This window comes from Gossypium arboreum, chromosome 11 (genome assembly GCF_025698485.1).
Source record: "Gossypium arboreum isolate Shixiya-1 chromosome 11, ASM2569848v2, whole genome shotgun sequence".
Lineage (NCBI taxonomy): Eukaryota > Viridiplantae > Streptophyta > Magnoliopsida > Malvales > Malvaceae > Gossypium > Gossypium arboreum.
Genome location: NC_069080.1, coordinates 127,690,870 through 127,703,203, shown reverse-complemented (window position 1 = coordinate 127,703,203; position 12,334 = coordinate 127,690,870). Strand labels below are relative to the sequence as shown.

The 12,334-nt window shown below is 35.0% G+C and overlaps 1 pseudogene; it reads left to right on the top strand.

Moving 5' to 3' along the window:
- Positions 1-1,275: 1,275 nt before the first annotated feature.
- Positions 1,276-12,334, top strand: part of LOC108472340 (probable disease resistance protein At4g27220) — a 94,365-nt pseudogene continuing 83,306 nt past the window's right edge.

Sequence of the window (12,334 nt, the reverse complement as noted above, 5' to 3'; positions counted from 1 at the left end):
ATGATGGACATTTGTAACATGGAAATTAAGGAAGAGTGTTGAAAAGTGGCTAACCATGCTGCTGTGATAACTTGCAGCTTGTATGCATGCTGCTGCCCGTATGGTTGCTGCAATAATAAGATTTTTTGTTTAATTACATTGTAATTATTTTGGTTGAAAATGAACTTGATGTGTTAGGTAGATGAAAATATATATATATATATATATATATATTTATATATATATATGTATAATAATTTACAATCATTAATAAAAATTAAAATTGACTTCAACTAAAAACAAAAGGTAAAAACACATCAACACTCTATCTCAATTTTGATATTGAGTAAATTAGTCTTTCTAAAATAATTAGAATAATTTAATCTCTAAAATTTTGAAAGTGAGCAACTAAGGATGATTAAACATAAAATTAATATTTCCCACTAATTATACATAATTTTGATTGATATAATAATAAATTTAACCTTCAACATTTACATATTTTATCAATTTGGTCCTAATTCTAAAAAAAGTAATTTTTTAAGAAGAATCTAAAACATTCAAAAGGAATATATAACAAAATTTTAACTTCAAATATATAAATAGATAAAATATGTAGTGTTCAAAGTCTGCTTCAATTTGATATGAATATACGACAAATAAAATAGTAGAGTCTTTGCAAGTTGTCGTGTTCAAAGTCTACTTCAATTTTTTTTTTTTTTGCAAATTTTTGCAGTCCATGTCCATGGTCAATCCAAAGAACTCTAGTGGATTACCGGAAACTCCAAAGCCATAGATACAGATTAAAGGAAAAAAAAAGAAGAAGAAGAAGAATTTTTTTTACTAACTTAAAAACTCTGCTCTTTATCACATCAATTCAAAAATATAAAACTTTGGGACTTCTTTTTCGTCCAACTTATATTATTTTTTCTTACCACTACAAAATATCAGGTTTGTTCCTTAAATTTCCATGTTTTTCAATATTTTCTTCATGTTAGTTTTAGTTTATATTCATTGACTTTATTTTTAAAATAAAATTTGATCTGCTATAATTATGCTCTATGATCAGTTGTATATTCATTGAACTTTGGGAAACAAAGTAGATTAAAATTTTAAAATAACAATAAGATTCCCAATTAGTATTCAATATTTAAATTTAGACAACACAGTTGAAATGTTCAACTTTAGTTGAATTCATTCACTTTTATTTAGACTAAGTCCTGTTTGACTGAAAATTAAAATTTTTTGATAATCTACAATTAAAATTATTCGATTATTTTTTTTAAAAAAAAGTTAAGCTAAAAGAAAAAGGTTGACGAAGAACAGTATTGCATATTGTTAAGCAAAAAGGTTTCAATTCCTTATTCAATTGGATCTGTTGAAGCGGTTGAAAGAGCTAAGCATTAGCATTTGCAGCTTTAATCCAAACCATCAGATTCAGGTAAGCTTCAAGAGATTGCCCCTAGAGCATACATCTTATACTCTACTACTTGTGATGGCTGTGTTCTTCTCTTACATTGTGAAAAACAAGTAATATTGACACACATATATGCACCCAAATCTTATTTGATCTTAAGTAGGCTATATGTCTATATCATATTATTTAATTTCGTCATTTTTATGTGGATCTTACATATATGTTAGTAAGTGTTGCACTATTGTGTGTGTAAAGAAAGATTTAGCAGTTGATAAGTTAGATCTAGTGTCAACGACCAGATTTTTGGTGTGTCTTGTCCTTTTTAGTGAATTTTATTTGGAGGATTTACACGTTCTGAAAAAAGGATTCAGCCACTTAAAATAGCTCAACCAGCTGTATTTGGATCATTATAATTGTAGTTTGATTTTCTGATTCTTGAATTTAATCAGGGAAAGAAGAGCTTTTTAATGGCTGAACTCGCGAGGCCAATCCTTGAGGTCATTAAGTTCATCGGCCGTCCAGCTAGAAAATATCTAAAATACCAACGGAAATTCACTAAATACGTTGCTGATTTCAAGCAAGCACAAGATGATTTGCTTGCCAAGAAGGCAGATATTCAACGGCAATTGGACGACGAGTGTGACCATGGGAAAATACCAAAGCAAGAAGTTGAAAGATGGTTCAAGAAGGTAGACGAAAAGCTTGCTCATGCTCAGAATGTTGAAGACAAAGTCAGCAAAGGAAAATCTCTCTTTCGTTCTTCCATGGGGAAGCTTATTGATGAAACGACTCATGCATTGAAAGAAGTACAAGCTGAAGGCAATTTCTTTGGTAGATTGGTTGTTAATGATCCTTCTGTTGCAGCGGTTAAACTACCTACACAAAATTTAGTAGGTCATCAGGTCAGTGTTAGAGATGAAATATATGGGTATCTGATGGGAGATGAAGTTGGAATGATTGGAGTGTGCGGGATGGGGGGGATAGGCAAAACGACCGTAATGAAGGATGTGTATAATTGGTTAATCCGGGAAGCTAAGTTCAAAAAATTGATATGGATTACAGTATCTCGAAACTTAAAGACATTCGAAGCATACAGAAGGACATTGTAAGCCAATTAAAAAGGGCATTACCGGATCACGAGAACACAACTGTTAGGGCAGGAAAATTATCAGAAATTTTAAGGGAACAAGGGAGATATGCGTTGATATTGGATGATGTGTGGAGTAGTTTTCCTCTTGAGGACATTGGAATCAATCAGCTAACAAAAGTCAATGGATGCATAGTGTTGACAACACGTTCAGAAGAGGTTATTCGGTCAATGGGATGTAAGAAAGTTCAAGTAGCTTGTCTTTCTATGCATGAGGCGATGGACTTATTCTTGAGCAAATTTGGACAAGACGAAGTTGGACAAGACGTATCGGCAAATCCAACTTTAGAAACATTTATGAAACTTGTTGTGGGGGAATGTGATGGACTTCCTCTTGCACTTGTCACACTAGCAGCTTCTATGAAGGGAATATCAAATCCTCGTGTGTGGAAAAATGTTGTAAATGAACTGAGAGGTTACATTAGAAACATTCAGGATATGGAAGAAAGGTGTTTGGCTCCTTAAAATTCAGCTATGATCGTCTGAAAAAAGGAGACCAAGATTGCTTCTCTTATTGTACATTATATCCTGAGGATCATCAAATCGAAAAAGAGGAGATAATCCAATACTGGATGAAAGAAGGACTTGTAGACGAAATGGGAAGTCGAAAGCAATGGAAGATAACGGTCACTCCATTTTAGAGAAGTTTGAACAAAATTGTTTGCTTGAAAGGGTTCAGAATAGTGCATATGTAAAGATGCATGATGTTTTCAGAGATATGGCGTTGCATATCAAAAGAAAAAGATTTATGGTAAAAGCTGGTAAGCAGTTGAAAGAGCTACCAAATGAGGAAGAATGGGGTGAAGATTTGGAGAAGGTTTCTTTGATGTACAGTTCAATCTCAGCAATTCCTCAACATATGAAATGTCCGAAATTCCCAAAACTCACAACATTGTTGCTCTCACGTAATTCTTTGAGAGAAATTCCAGAGTCTTTCTTTGAGCACTTTCCTAACCTTAAGATTCTTGATCTTTCTCATAATCCTTTTGAGAGTCTGCCTAGCTCTATTTCTGCTTTGGAGAAACTCACGGTATTGTTGCTTAATGGCTGTTACAAGTTAGAGAGTTTGCTTTCTGTATTGAAGCTTCAAGCTTTAAAGAAATTGCGCCTTCGAGGAAGTGGAATCAAGGAAATCCCTCAAGGTTTGGAAATGTTGGTAAATCTTAGATATCTTGATCTTTTAGCAAAGCATCCAATATTAAGAAATCCAGAACAAATGAGAGAATTTAACAAGTTCCAAGTTTTTGAAGGCTGGTTCTGTAACATGGGTGACTGGAACATGTATGTGGGCCAAAGAAAAAAGCTTTATAAATACTTTATCTTGGTGTGTCCCCTGTACCCAAGTAGAGATATTCCTTCGGCTTCTAGTAATCTGGTTGTATTTGAGATGATTGAAATTAATTCTGGAGATGATATTTGAGATGACTGAAATTAATTCTGGAGATGCAGTTATGCTTCCCTATGATATTCAATAATTACATCTGAAGCATTGCTATGGTGCAAGGAGTTTAAATGATATTAGATTGAGGGATACAATTGATTTGAAGGAATGTACAGTGGAGGATTGTTTTGATTTGGAGTCCATATTTTCATCCAAGTATGATCAGATAAAAAAACTCATGTCTCTGACACTACGAAATTTAGGAGATTTGAAAGTCCTAGTTGGAGTTGGAGAATCATCATTGGGCACATTTTCCTCCCTTAAAGAGATTAGTCTATGTAGTTGTCCTAAAATAAAGAAACTGTTTGCAGCTGATTGGGTTCTATACAACTTGGAAAAGATCGAGGTTAACTATTGTTTGCAATTGGAAGAAATAATAACAGAAACCGAAGGAGAAGGAATGGGCACAAATAATGATTCCATCAAGTTCAATTTTCCCAAACTGAAGACTCTAATTTTGTCCAATCTACCAAAATTGTTTGAACTTTGGCCTGTAATGTAACAGGAAACCAGCAGCAGACTAGCATGCACTACAGCAAAATAAATTTTCAGCGGCGTTTTTTTAGGCCTATAGCGGCATTCATAAGCGCCGCTAAAACTATTTTCAGAGCTTTTACAAGCGCCGCTAAAAAAATGCCGCTAATATTTTGTGGCGTTTATGTAAAAATGCCGTTAAAGATTATGGCCTTTAGCAGCGCTTTTCTCCTAAACGCCGCTATAGAACAGACCTTTAACGGCGCTTTTCACACAAACGCCGCTAAAGATTATGACCTTTAAAAAATATTTTTAATTAAATAATATTTATTTTTATGATAAATATTATATTATGTTTTATTTTGAAATTTAAACTTCAAACTATATACTTTTAAGGATAAAAATATTAATTAAGTTAAAATTTTAAAATTTTATCTTAAAAACTAAATATAAAAATTAATGAATTTAAATTTGGAATCTAAAATAATAAATTAATAACACAATTAAAATTCAAAAGTTAGAACTCAAGTTATCTTAAATATTAAAATAAAAATAAAAATTTAGAATTAAAACTAAAATAAATAATAAAAATTAAATTAAATATAAAAATCAATTAAATAAGATATTATAATGAAATTACTTGAATGAAATAATGATTTAAATCATAACCATGTAAAATATAGGATTTGAATATCTATTCCCATGTGAAATATCAACATTGATTATTTAAATTGATTAAGCTACTAATGAATATTCTCTTTTTAAGTCAAAATTGCAATTAGTATTTTTCTTCTTTCAACTCAAATAAAAATAAAATGTTGAAAACAAAACAATTAAATAAAAAAATAGAATAATTAGTTGACATGAGATTATTATTAAATATATGCAAATATACAAGTAGACTATTACAAAACTGGGTGTAGTTTTTGATATGTATATGATAGTAGCAACAGTAGCATATACACATTATTTCCATGGAACAGAAAATGTCTGATCGTTGCAACACCAAACTGTTGGTCTCTTTGAAAAAAGAGAAACAAAGGAATTCCTCTGTTACACATGATGCATAATATAGCCATAATTAGTACTCAAAATCTTTAACTTTCTATTGCTTTATCCTCATCCACACAGCTAAAATATAATCCAAGTGGAGCGTTTCACTGAATGTGGTCAGCTATTGGAAATGCAACATAAATTTCTTAATATGTAGTGCATTTAGACTGCATTCCTATGTTAACTGCAATAGTTGCATCTCAAGCCTAGAGTTCCGAATGTCTTGGGGCATAATTCCAGTATTTAAGGTGGGATATTTGGTTAGAGATCTTATGTTTGAACTTAACGCTCTCTCTTGAACCCAAGAAAAAAGGTCTTAGTTTAATTGTGTCAGAGAACGACTCTCACACAACACATGTCAGCCTAGACATATCATGCAAAACTTAGATTTCATTTAAAAAAGACAAGTAGATAGAAGCAAAAAGTGCCCGAATCATATGATGGCCTAGAGAAAAAATGTTATACTAAGATCAATTTATTGACAATGATTCTTACCAGCCACCATGCCTAGAGAAGTAATCAATATTATCCAATGAAATAGCAAGAGCAACAGCAATTGCTCGCTCTGATAGAGTCAGTGAACGGCTTACATCCAACTCTTGGATTTGCAACAAAACCAATAAATTTGTGAACAAAAGAAGACTTAGAAACTTCCAATCTCTAACGCAGAAATTACCATGCTAGCGGGACCAGTCTTTAAAATGGGATCAGCCTTCCCAAAGCGGATGACATCTTGTCCAAGATCTCAGAATATCTGCATGCAAATCATTTTGCCTATTAGATACCCATAACAAAAAGCTAAGAATTTTAATTCATGTAATAAAATGGATTCAGCCAAAAAAACCAACAATCTGGTAAGTTAGCATCAACCTTTTTATGCAATATCAAATATCATGTGTCTGAATAATGCAACTAGATTAGAAGTGATAGTATAGAAATTGTTGAAGTTAGTTCCCATGCAGCCCATGCAGATTCAAGCACGTGAAAATTAATCCACTTATGTTATCCGGGTAAAGTATGTGCAAGAATTCATACACACAAGTTACCCGGGTAAAATACATGCAACTGAAGGGGTTGATGCTTCTTTTCTGTCTCAGTTACATTTTGTTACCGTTTAACTATGCTTTTGTAATCTAGTTCATTTTGAACTTAGTTTAGTTTATGTTTGATGTAATTTGATGGTGATAGAGCTGATCACCAGCTTTGTTTAGGTTTGCAAGCAAAATCACCTAGTCCCTATGTAATTAGTGGAGTTAGGTAGTGTTTAGGTAAAGGATTTGTTAATCTTTTGACCAGCCAAATGACTGGTATATGTAATGGCTTTAAGCCAATGTTTCAAATGAATGAAATCATCAGATTTTCTTCCATATGCTCCATCTTTCTTTGCCTTCTAAAAACTTCTAAGTTCTATTCTTCATTCTTGACAGTAGCTAAAAGCTTGAACTCCAAGCATTTTTCCTTCATATTTTATCCGGGTATAATACGTTCTTCTGCGGTGCTCTGTTTGAAATTCTTACTTTACCAAAGTTAAAGTGTGTCAAAACCCAACAATTGGTATCAAGAGCTTTCATCTTAGAGGACTGTTGTTGAAAATTAAATGGCTTCATCGAGTTTTCTCCGCTGCACCACCGTCTTTAATGGTGAAGGGTTCCACATATGGCGAGTTAAGATGAGGACTTACCTGCAGGCCTTCGATCTGTGGGAAGTTGTCAACACAGATGCTGAGCCAGCTCCACACAGAGCCAACCCAACAGTGGCTCAAATCAGACAACATGCAGATGAGAGGACCAAAAGGCACAAGGCCATGTCATGCATTCAAAACTGTGTTTCTGATGTTATCTTCACTAGAATCATGGCTTGTGAGACTCCCAAGCAGGCTTGGGACAAACTCAAAGAGGAGTTCCAAGGCACTGAAAGAACTAGGCAGCAACAGCTATTAAACTTGAGAAGAGATTTTGAAAATCTCAATATGAAGGAAGAAGAGACAGTGAAGTAGTACTCAGACAGGATAATGGCTGTGGTCAACAGCATAAGATTGTTAGGAGAACAGTTTAGTGAGGCAAGAATTGTGGAGAAGGTGCTCTCAACATTGCCTGAAAGATATGAGGCAAAGATCTCATCCTTGGAGGATTCGAGAGACCTGGCAACAATCTCCCTAACTGAGCTCATTAATGCCCTCTATGCTCAGGAACAAAGGAGAGCCAGTAGAATGGAGAAGCACCAGGAGAGTGCTTTCCAAGCTAAGGCTAAAGCAGCCTCGAGCACCTCAGCCTATAAAGGCAAAAAGAACTTGAAAAACAGGCCTAAGCCTGATGCTGCAAGAGGAGAAGATCGACTCTGCAGATTTTGTAAAAAACTTGGTCATCCAGAGGCCAGATGTTGGTTCAGACCAGATGCTGTGTGTCAACACTGCAAAAAGAAAGGCCATGTTGAAAGGGTCTGTAAAGAAAAAGGCAGACCTGGCCAAAACCAACAACACAAGGCTGAAGCTCAGATAGCTGAAGATGGCAGTGACAATGAAGAACAGGTCTTTACAGTCTCCTACTCAGCTGCTCAGAAGAAAGATTCAAATGGTTGGCTCCTTGACAGTGGCTGCACCAACCATATGTCACCAGATGCAGCTATTTTCAAGTCCTTAGACAGAAGCTGTAAAACACAAGTTAAAGTTGGCAATGGCCACTTTATCAAGGCAGAAGGAAAGGGAGATGTGATTATTTATACTCCAATAGGTAACAAAATCATTTCAAATGTTTTGTTAGTTCCTGAAATTGGCAGAAACCTATTAAGTATAGCTCAGTTAGTTGAAAAAGGCTATACAGTGGTGTTCAAAGGAAATGAATGTCAGATTAGTGATCCAAGTGGATCCATGCTCATGTCAGTAGCCATGACAGAAAAGAGCTTTGTTGTGGACTGGAATAAAGGCTTTGATAATGCCTATGCTGTTTCTTCTGAAGACTCCAAGCTTTGGCACCAAAGGCTTGGGCATGCCAACTTTAAGTCTATGGCTCGAATGGTCAGTAAGGAAATGGTTGAAAACTTCACCAAAACAATTCATATTGAAGATGTATGTGAAGTTTGTCAGATGGGAAAGCAAGCTAGGCTTCCATTTCCTGCAAACACCACCTGGAGAGCATCAAGCAAGCTGGAACTAGTGCACAGTGATGTTGTGGCCCCATGAGAACTGAGTCACTTAGTGGCAATAGGTACTTTATTCTCTTTATTGATGATTTTACCAAATACTGCTCGGTTTTTTTTTTGAAGCATAAGTCTGAGGTTGCTCAAGTGTTTATGAAGTTCAAAGCTGCAGTAGAAACAGAAGTAGGCTGCAAGATAAAGACCATTAGGTCAGATAATGGAACTGAATACACTTCAGCTTAGTTCCAAGCTTTGTGCAAAGACGCTGGCATCAAACACCAGTTAACCAATGTCTACACACCCCAACAAAATGGGGTTAGTGAAAGGAAAAACAGGAGCTTGATGGATATGGCCAGATGTTTATTGTTTGAGAAGAATTTGCCCAAGACCATGTGGGTCAAGTCATCAACACACTGTCTACATTCAGAATAGGCTTCCAACCAAAGCACTTGCTCACAAGACACCTTTTGAAGCCTGGTTCGGGTTCAAGCCATCATTGGCTCATATGAAAGTCTTTGGTTGCCTATGTTACAGCCAAGTACCAGCTGTTAAGAGGGACAAGTTGTCCAAAAGGGCTGTTCCTGGTATTTTAACTGGGTATAGTATGGTTAAGAAGGGCTACAGGATTTTGGACCCTTTAACAAACAAAATTCATGTAAGCAGAGATGTGATCTTCGATGAAAAAGGATGCTGGAATTGGGAAAAGAATGAGCCAGAGGCTGTTTCTGAAGAGCTGATGGTTGATCATGCTGAACCTAATCAAATTAGTCCTGAAATGGACATTGATGACATGCCAGTCAGAGGCACTAGACCTTTGGCTGAAATTTATGAAAGAGCACAAGTTGCTATAGTGGAGCCATGCAGTTTTGAAGAAGCTGAAGCTGATAAGTGCTCAAAAACCCAACAACAATCGATTGTGGCTCAATCAACAGCAGAAGCTGAATATGTTGCAGCTGCAAATGCTGTAAATCAAGCCATATGGCTGAGAAAAATTCTAGCTGATCTTAACCTATATCAAAGGGAAGCAACAGAGATCTTTTGTGACAACAAGTCTGCTGTTGCAATTGCAAAGAATCTTGTCTTCCATGGCAGAACGAAGCACTTCAGCATCAAGTTACATGTGATAAGGGAGATGGAACAAGCTCGAGAGGTGGAGCTGATTCATTGCAATTCAGAGGAACAAGTTGTTGATATCTTCACAAAGGCCCTTGGTGTGTCAAGGTTTATAAAACTGAGAAAGTAGCTAGGTGTTACAAGCATGGAAACTAAGGAGGAGTGTTGAAGTTAGTTCCCATGCAGCCCATGCAGATTCAAGCACGTGAAAATTAATGCACTTATGCTATCCGGGTAAAATATGTGCAAGAATTCATACACACAAGTTACCCAGGTAAAATACATGCAACTGAAGGGGTTGATGCTTCTTTTCTGTCTCAGTTACATTTTGTTACCGTTTAACTGTGCTTTTGTAATCTAGTTTATTTTGAACTTAGTTTAGTTTATGTATGATGTAATTTGATGGTGATAGAGCTGATCACCAGCTTTGTTTAGGTTTGCAAGCACAATCACCTAGTCCCTATGTAATTAGTGGAGTTAGGTAGTGTTTAGGTAAAGGATTTGTTAATCTTTTGACCAGCCAAATGACTGGTATATGTAATGGCTTTAAGCAAATGTTTCAAATGAATGAAATCATCAGATTTTCTTCCATATGCTCCATCTTTCTTTGCCTTCTAAAAACTTCTCAATTCTGTTCTTCATTCTTGACAGTAGCTAAAAGCTTGAACTCCAAGCATTTTTCCTTCATATTTTATCCGGGTATAATACGTTGCTGCTCGGTTTGAAATTCTTACTTTACCCGGTTAAAGTGTGTCAAAAACCCAACAGAAATGAACCCAACCTGGGCAAAATAAACAACAAAGAGTCGTGCTCTAATAGCCTTAATTTCTCAAAAAGTAGCACCAATTGATATGTCAAGATTTTTCGATTCCAATCGAACATTTTTAGTCTCCGCTTGCTTAGAGAGTAGGGAAGGCAATCTCATAAACATTACTAAGGTTTAGTTCTAAAGTTTGTTTAAATGGATAGGTCAGGGGAGGGAAAATAACAGTAGACAAACGCAAGAGCTTAGAGGAAATACCAATTCTGAGTAGAATTATGACCGAATACACTACAGAAAAAATTCAAAGTTAGCTGAAATAGATAATTGCACTCCCACATTGTCATACAAATGATATGAAAGAAGTCAAAAATGAATCCAATGGATTATGATGATTGAAGTTTTTCCACCGACAAGGTTACTGCTGCATGGAGCAGAGATTCTCTATGCATTGCCTTTCTTCCAGCTACACTAAGTCCTAGAGTCATAAGCTCATTAAATAGTTGCAACCAGTGTGCTTCAAGGAAACAACATATGAAGATCTCATTTTTCACATCTAACATCTTTTACTATTTGTCATTTTTGGTGAAAGAAAAGATGATAGAATTTATCAGGATGGAGAAAAAATAAGATAAAAGAAAGAAAAACAAAAGTTCCAATGAAAAAGGGTAAAAGATATATGGTAAAATGGTAAAATGAGATTTTCATAATTTTTTAGTTAAGCACTTTCGAAAAGATAAGATTATTGAGTCATATTGGATTAACAACTCAATATTGAAAATCAAAAAAGAAAGCACAGATTTAGAAACAGGGAGGAAAAGAGGGTGGCATAAATCATTGTTTTAAAGAAAACTAACCCTTATTCCCTAGAAATGCACAATAAGATCATCCTTTTCATATGCATAAAAAAATGTTTGTCAATGCCAACTATCAGTTTTCACCAACAATTTACCTTTTACAGAAATGAATAATGAATATATAGAACACACTTTACATTTAGAAAATGGGGACTGCAAAATGTATGAATCAACAGCATCCAAGCTAGTTAGGAGAATTAGGACAACTCACAACCTCCCTCTTCTCTCCATTCCAAAACATTGTAAACCAGATTTCTACATTTATCTAGTTTTTCTTATATATCGTATCCAAAATTATCAAATATAATGTTTACTACAATGTTAAATTAGACTACCTATAATATTAACTCTGAAATTCGTGATGACTATAAAATTCCGCTTCGCGGTCCAAAACTGACAGAACATGTCGCAGAGCACTGAAGAGTGGAAAAGAAAAGAAGGAAAGAAATATGTTTTCTACTAATTTTCTTCTTATCAGGCCATGTTGGATGGTTTAGACAAACTGGAGGTTACCTTGTGTGTGCGCATTAGATTTGGCGACCTTTTCTCTCCACCTTTTCTGACGAGCTCTTATTTCCCACATTGCTGACAATTTCATTTGAGTCGACAGTGCTTCTTCAGCTTTCTCCCTTACTTCTTCGCACGTCTCCATACCCGAATTGCATTTGTCCGCTTCCTTTTGATATTGTGATGCTAACTTCTTAGCCTCGAGTAAAAAAAAAACATTTATGTAAAAAATTATAACAATTAAGCATTAGTGACATACAACTAACGATTAAAATAAAATAAAACATATATGTAACAAATAAATTGTTGGTCAAAAAGTTGTAAAAATGAAAAAGAAATGCGATCAAGCGGCTCACTTGTAAACTTAACTGCAGACTTTGAATATGCCATAAAACATAAATAAAACTCAAAATCACCAATATCACCCTGAAATGAAATCATTTGCTAGATG